Raw genomic sequence first — 6,943 nt, 5'->3', positions numbered from 1 at the left:
ATTTTATTTAAGTCAATTAAATTGCCTAAAACTATGTGCCGGTCAAATTGTATGTAATCCCCCGTATTTTTAAATATATTATTAATGAAATTATATTTTATTCATAATATTTATTTGTATTTTTTCGGATTTAATTTCAAAAGTTTCAAATTTTATTTGGGTTTGATGAACGAATTTATTACAAAGAACTTTTTATGAACCTTTCTTCAATAATTTATGTCTTACAAACAAACCAAACTCACTTTACTTTCTTAATTGGCCCATTAATTTTATGAGGCCCAATCTTAAAAACTAACCCTACACCACTCTCTCTCCTATAAATACCCCATACATCCCCAAAATTTCCACACACAAAAGGTTAGTCTTATTTTCTTTCTCTTTTGTTTTATTAATTTGTGTAATTATAATTATTGATTATGGGTTTTGATTTTATTGTTTGAAATTAATTTAATTAGTATCAAATTGTATTTTGATGATTAAACTTTATAATTTCAGATTTTATAAATGTTATAATTTTCAGATTTTGTAAATTTAATAACCTAGGGTTTTTAATTATTGAAAATCATGATTTTAGGGTTTTTATGAACAATTGATTTAGGGCTTTTATAGTAATGATGTTTTGAAATTTTGGTGATTATAACTACTAATTAGTTTAACTTAATTCCAGATTATTTTGAACACGTAAATTTGTGTTTTAATGTTTAGATTTCGGTTCGTTAATATTAATCCCGTTTTAATCCCGATCAGGTTCTAAAATCATCCGATTTTGACAAAAAAGTAGTGTTTTCCATGTAGAAATAATGTTTTAAGAAAGACTCACTACTGTTTGTAGTGAGCACCACCCTTTCGTGGCCAAATTCAGCCTCTAAATATGATTTTCGGGCAGTTTTTGATTTTTAATGAATTTTTTTTTATGCTTAAAATTTTATCCTTGAGTTTGATTAATAAAATTAATTATATTTAAAGTTAATTAAGCATAAATATATGTTTTTATTAAAGTTTTAAGAGGTTATTCATCATATTATATTGCTGGAAATTACTTGGGTTAGTAATATTAATTGGTGGTTGTTTTCTAGGAAGTGATTATTTCCTAGGAGAATTTTAAGTGATTAAAAGTGGCACAAAGGATTATTTGTACGAGGTACGTACATGTCTACTTCGTTATAAGTAGTATCATGTTTAGGTACCAAAAGGAAAGAACTTAGTTTCATGATTAGAGAACACTTGGATGGAAATTGTTTGGTTACACAATGATTTAATTCATGTGCTTATGTTTATGAAACATGTTTTGGTGAATTGATTATGTTTGTATGGAATATGGATGCAAAAATGTTGAATTATATTGGATTAAATGTTTGTATGGAATGTTGATACAAGCATAATTTTATTGGATTGATTTGTTAACCACAATTGGATTATTAGAGGATTGGAATTGAATGGTTTAAGTGGAATGAATTTATTAATTATTCCACAAGGTTATTATTGATTTATTTATTACTCAATCATGACTTGTTAGTATGTTGAGTAAATGTGGATTAAGCCGAAATGGCTAGGTGGGTTGACTATGTTCAACCATTTTGAATAATTTGGAAGTTTAATGGAATTAAAGGTCAACTTGTGATGTGATCACCATTGTCCTAAATAAGATTAAAAGTGAACTGATGTATGATTGTTATGTATGGTCTTCTTGATTGAGTCGGCTATTAATTAAAATTGTAATCACGTAAAGTGAAACATGGATGAACAATAAAACTCTGGAAAGCGTGCACTTCTAGAGTATTGACAATTATGGGTTGGGGTACACGGTGGTAGCCCGTGGCTTTTCGAGGCTTGTTTGATCAACATGTCCTCTTCTCTTTTGGTATTTACATTTTATTTTATAATGAAAGTTAGATGGGATCCTAGACTAACTTTGTGAGAATGGAGTCGCGCCCATTCTTGCATCGCGCTAAACTTTTATTTCAAATGGTCATTTGGGACCAAAATGATTTGGTGGATTGGACAACCTCGTCTATTGCTTACTCCAAATTACATTAATTGGATTAAATATATAGAGTCAAGTGTTTGGATTTGTTTAGTGAGTATGTTGAGTCAACTGAATTGTCTAAGTGTGGAGTCTTGATTTATGAATTCGTTTTGTATGTTTATTGACTTTAATTAGTTGAGCATGTTAGGTTTTTGTGCGTTGTAGCTTGTATGTACTCAAGCTTTGCTGATTACGTGCTTTTGTGTGTGTCTTTCTTTTGGTCATGGCCTTCGCCTTTCAATGACCCTGTGATGATCCAATTATTACACTTGTATTATTGGGAAGCAGTATCGCACAGGTTAGCTTGATGATGTGAAGTTCGGGGATTTGACATACGCATTGTCAAGGAATTGGTGTGATTGAGAGTATTCGTTCTTTGTGTTGAACTTATTTATGTTTTGGATTTTTATTATTGGTTTGGTTTTAACTAAGGGCTTTATATGGTTCCAATTTGTAAGCTTTGACTTATTTGTTTTCTAAACTATGTTATTTTAAGACTTAAGTTTGATTTTCCGCTGCGATACTTTGATAAAGCCTTAACGTTTTAACACGTGGCGGTAACATGTCAATGGTTCTCCACTATTTTATTTAAAGTAAGTGGTTTGGAAAAGGGAGAATTATTGGGGTGTTACATTGTAACACTTAAAAAAACACGGAAGGAGTAGTATTTTGGCCCGGGCATGCCCTAGGTTAGAGATGTTAATTCGGGTCAAATCGGGTTAATGTCGTAACCTATGCGAGACGAATTTAGGTTGGATCATGCTTGAGTCGGGTCACGTCAGGTCATACATCTTGTCGGGTTTAGGTCGAGTTAATAACAGGTCGGGTTATATTCGGGTCGAGTGAATAATAGGTCGGATTTAATTTGGGTTTTCACGGGTTAAAACGGGTTAGGTCATTCTCGGGTTTGAGTCGGGTTTGGTTCAAGTCAATAATTTGCGGGTTATAATCAGGTCAGGTTATTCTCAGGTTTGAGTCGGATTAGGTTTAAGTTAACAATTTGCAGGTTATAATCAGGGCAGGTCATTTCCAAGTCGGGTCATTCTCGGGTTCAAGTCGGGTTCGATTCAAGTTAATAATTTGCGGGTTACAATCAGGTTGGGTTAGTTCCAAGTCGATCATGTTCGGGTTTGGTTCAAGTCAATAATCAATAACTATATACTAAAAGACACACCAACAATGACACGTGTCATTTTCTGGTGTGTCCTTTAGTTTTTTTTTTTATTTTTAAAAAAATAATCTTTAGCAAAAAAATCTTATACATAAAAATAATACATAAATAAAAGATTTGACAAATCTTATACATAAATAAAAAGATAGCATTGGACTTGGCGGGGTGGGGATGGGGATGAGGATGAGAATATTAGGCAGGGATGGGATTGAAAAGCCAAAATCCGCCCCGCCCCCACCCCATTGACATCCCTAATAGTGACTATAGAAGTGTAATATGAAACTTTTAAGAAACCCATTTGGTTAACGACATGAAAATTGTACCAATTTTTTTTATGAAATATAATATACATATTGTCAAATGCGTTTTAAAAATAACTACCGGGCTAATAGGCTCTTTTATAATAATTAATTATAGGGTATTTTATAATAAATTCATTACACCATATAATATTTTATAAAAAATTCATTGTTTATTAAAAAATAATAATTAAAATTACCGTGCATGGCACGGGACCTAACCTAGTTTGCGGGTTATAATCAGGTCGGGTCATTTCCAAGTTGGGTCATGTTCGGATTCGAGTTTCAAATATTGGGTTAATCTAAGTTTCAAGTCGGGTCATATCGGGTTTGGGTACATATTTTGGGTCGGTTTGTTAATAGTTCAGGTAATGACGTTCGCGTTTAATCATTGTCAATTGCTTTATTTGTTGTAAGAGAAATAATTTCATATTAGTTTAAATTCGAGCTAACAAGTTCTAATAAACTTAAATAAGATCTACATAATAAGTTCATATTAATTCTAGTAATAAGATAGGTTTAGTTTAGAATTTTAGAACATAAGTTCATGTAAAGAGTCGTATGTTTTTAACTACAGCTGACTATTGAACTTGTCATAGTAACTTGTTTGCACAAGCGCACAACTACACAAGTGACAACGTAACTATATTTTGGTCAATATTAATAAGGTGGTCTAAATTGAATTTAAGAGGTAGAAGTTAGGTCAATAATAGGTTAGGTTGAAGTTGAAATGGATCAAGAACAATTTGGGTTAAATTTGGGTCGGGTCAATAACAAGTCGTGTTGATTTCGGATCGAGTTAGTAACAGATCAAGTTGAATTTCGGGCCGGGTTAGTAATAGGTCGAGTTATATTCGGGTCGGTTTAGTAACAAGCCGGGTTAAATTTGGGTCGGGTTAGGAACAAAACGGGTTGAATTCAGGTCGGGTTAAATTCGGGTTTTGACAAGTTAAAACAGGTTGAAATCAATTTTGGTTCAAGTCAGGTTCGATTTAGGTCAATAATTTACGGCTTATATTTAGGTCGGGTTATATTCAGGTCAGTTCATGTTCGGGTTCGAGTCTCAAATATCCGAGTTAACTCGGGTCTAAGGTTGGTTTCAAGTCGGTTTAGATCGGGTCCGGGTCACCATTTTTTCGGGTTCAGAAGAGTCGATTAATAATCGGGTTAAAGTCGATATTTCGGGTTGGATCTGCTTTATACAGCTCTACCCTAGGTCAGATACATATGGTTGATTATAAAATTAATTAATATACATTTTGGTTAATGATTCAATTTTTTTTGTAATTAAATTTGGTTTTCATCTTTTCATCCACTACATATTAGAGTAATACTTTGTATCTAATAAAGAACAAAAAATATAGAATAATAAAATATGGAATAGCTTGGTAGTAAAACACTTAATTTTAAAGATAGAGGATACATATCCAAATAGTTTTTTTTTTTTTTTGGCAATAATAATACCAGCAACAAGAAACAAATAGATGATTCAAGGCCATATCCACAACATTCTAGCCCCAAAACGATGGTGTATCATTTGCTTGTTTTTTCAATTTACACATCAATACTACATCAAAATGTTAAATATATTCTCTTTGGTTGAAGAGGAAAAAAAAAAAAAACACAAAAACATAAACATAAACATAAACCTAGGGATGAATAAACCCTGATGCGGCCACACCTACAAAGCTACAATGTCATAAATTCATAATAAGTTTCCGTCAAAAAAAAAAAAAAAAAAAAAAAAAAAAAAAAATAACTAACCTCACTTTTACTAAAAAAATACGGAATAATACTTTCTACTATTCCAAGTTAGTGTTGTATTTTAAAGAGAACGAGGAAGTACCATTCTATTAACATCCAAAAGGGTCAAAATTATTTTTAAATGCATCACAGTTCAATAAACCCAAGTATGGCATTAACATCAACATCATGTTCATACAAAAATTCCATACTCAAAAAATCACACATTTATCAAACACAAACTAGGTACATTAAACAGCCAAAACTTAAAATCTTAACAAAACATCAATGCTAAACACTTAGCAACAATTACTAGTATAACAAAAATCCAATCTCTACCTAACCATAAGAAACTACAATGGTTCATCCAAACGAACCAAATCCACTTCATCATTAGCCAAAAAACAATGACTCTTAGCCTTTAAACCTCTCCTAAACCAATTACTAACCACCAATTCTTCCATCTTCCTAACCATCTTAACCACAAAATTCTCACCCTCCCCTGTCAATGGTTCAGTCAAAACCGTAAAGAACCCGTTCCGGTTCCCATAAACAATATCGGTGAACCGGCGATCACCAACCATGACAACCTCGCCTGTTTTGCACCCTAATAGTTTCTCAATCTCATCGGAACCGCCACCCGGTTTCTTCACCTTATGCCGCACCACTGCGATCCCCAATTCCCTCTCCACCGCCTCCGCCGCCAACCCATCCGGGTCAAACTCGTACAATCCAACCGAGTTGCTCAACACGGCGACTTTCCCTTCACCGAACACGGTTTTACAGCTATCCATAGAACCCTTAAGTGGGTCCCAAAGATTCAACGAATAAGGTAATGTAATTGTGTTATCTTTGTCGAATACAACAGCTTTGAACCCTCTTCGATGGAGTTCTTCCCAGTTGATGTACCGAATGTTGGAGATTTTGAGATGTGGGATGAGTAAATGGGGGTCGTTTGTTAGGACTTTTGAGGAAGAAATTATGCCCTCGAGGTTGAATCGTTGGCCTATTGCTCCTTTGAGTTTTGCCCACCACATGTTTGTGAAAATGCCCCAATGAAAGTTTAAGGGTTTTGGTTTTGATTTTGATTTATCTGCGCTGTAAAGGATGATTGGGGTTATTGTTATTTTCTCTCTCCTGAAATGGAGATTTCTGGGTTTTATTTTAAGAGGGGTTGTGTTGATGATTTGGGTTAGATGATTATTTAAAGAGTATTTTGTGCAGAGAGTTGTTGTTGTCGGTGAAACTTGGGAGAAAGGAAGTGAATGAGCCATTTTTATGTGGGTAATTTTCTGGTGGAAAGAGATTAAATCTCTGTTTAATGATTTTTTATGTGACATTGTTAAATTTGTTTTTCTGTGGTTTAGGGCTCAAGGCTGGACCATCTCCACTTGGCCCACTTCCTAACTGTTTTCAGCTCCATTAGATATTTGGGCCAACAACTTAGCAACCTAAACTCCACCCAAAAAAAAAAAAAAAAAAAAAAAAAAAGAAGCTTAGCAAGCTAGACAATTTGGAAGAGCGGAGGGATGGGTTAGGAATTTCCATCTCTAAATTACTTCTAAGTAGGGTTGTCAAACGTGTCGTGTCGTATCGTATTCATGTTCGTGTCAATATTAAACGGGTTGAAAAACCCTTGACCCAAACCTAACCCATTTATTAAACGGGTTGAAAACCCTTGACCCAAACCTAACCCATTTATTA

At 33.6% G+C, this 6,943-nt stretch overlaps 1 pseudogene; it reads right to left on the bottom strand.

Annotated features, from left to right (window-relative positions):
• Positions 1 to 5,392: 5,392 nt before the first annotated feature.
• Positions 5,393 to 6,547, bottom strand: LOC145612055 (phosphatidylglycerophosphate phosphatase 1, chloroplastic/mitochondrial pseudogene; annotated as a pseudogene).
• Positions 6,548 to 6,943: the final 396 nt, after the last annotated feature.

Source organism: Chenopodium album, chromosome 24, assembly GCF_948465745.1.
Source record: "Chenopodium album chromosome 24, dcCheAlbu1.1, whole genome shotgun sequence".
In the NCBI taxonomy this organism is placed as follows: domain Eukaryota; kingdom Viridiplantae; phylum Streptophyta; class Magnoliopsida; order Caryophyllales; family Amaranthaceae; genus Chenopodium; species Chenopodium album.
The sequence above is the reverse complement of the archived record's forward strand: the minus strand, read 5'-3'. Positions and strand labels throughout refer to the sequence as shown.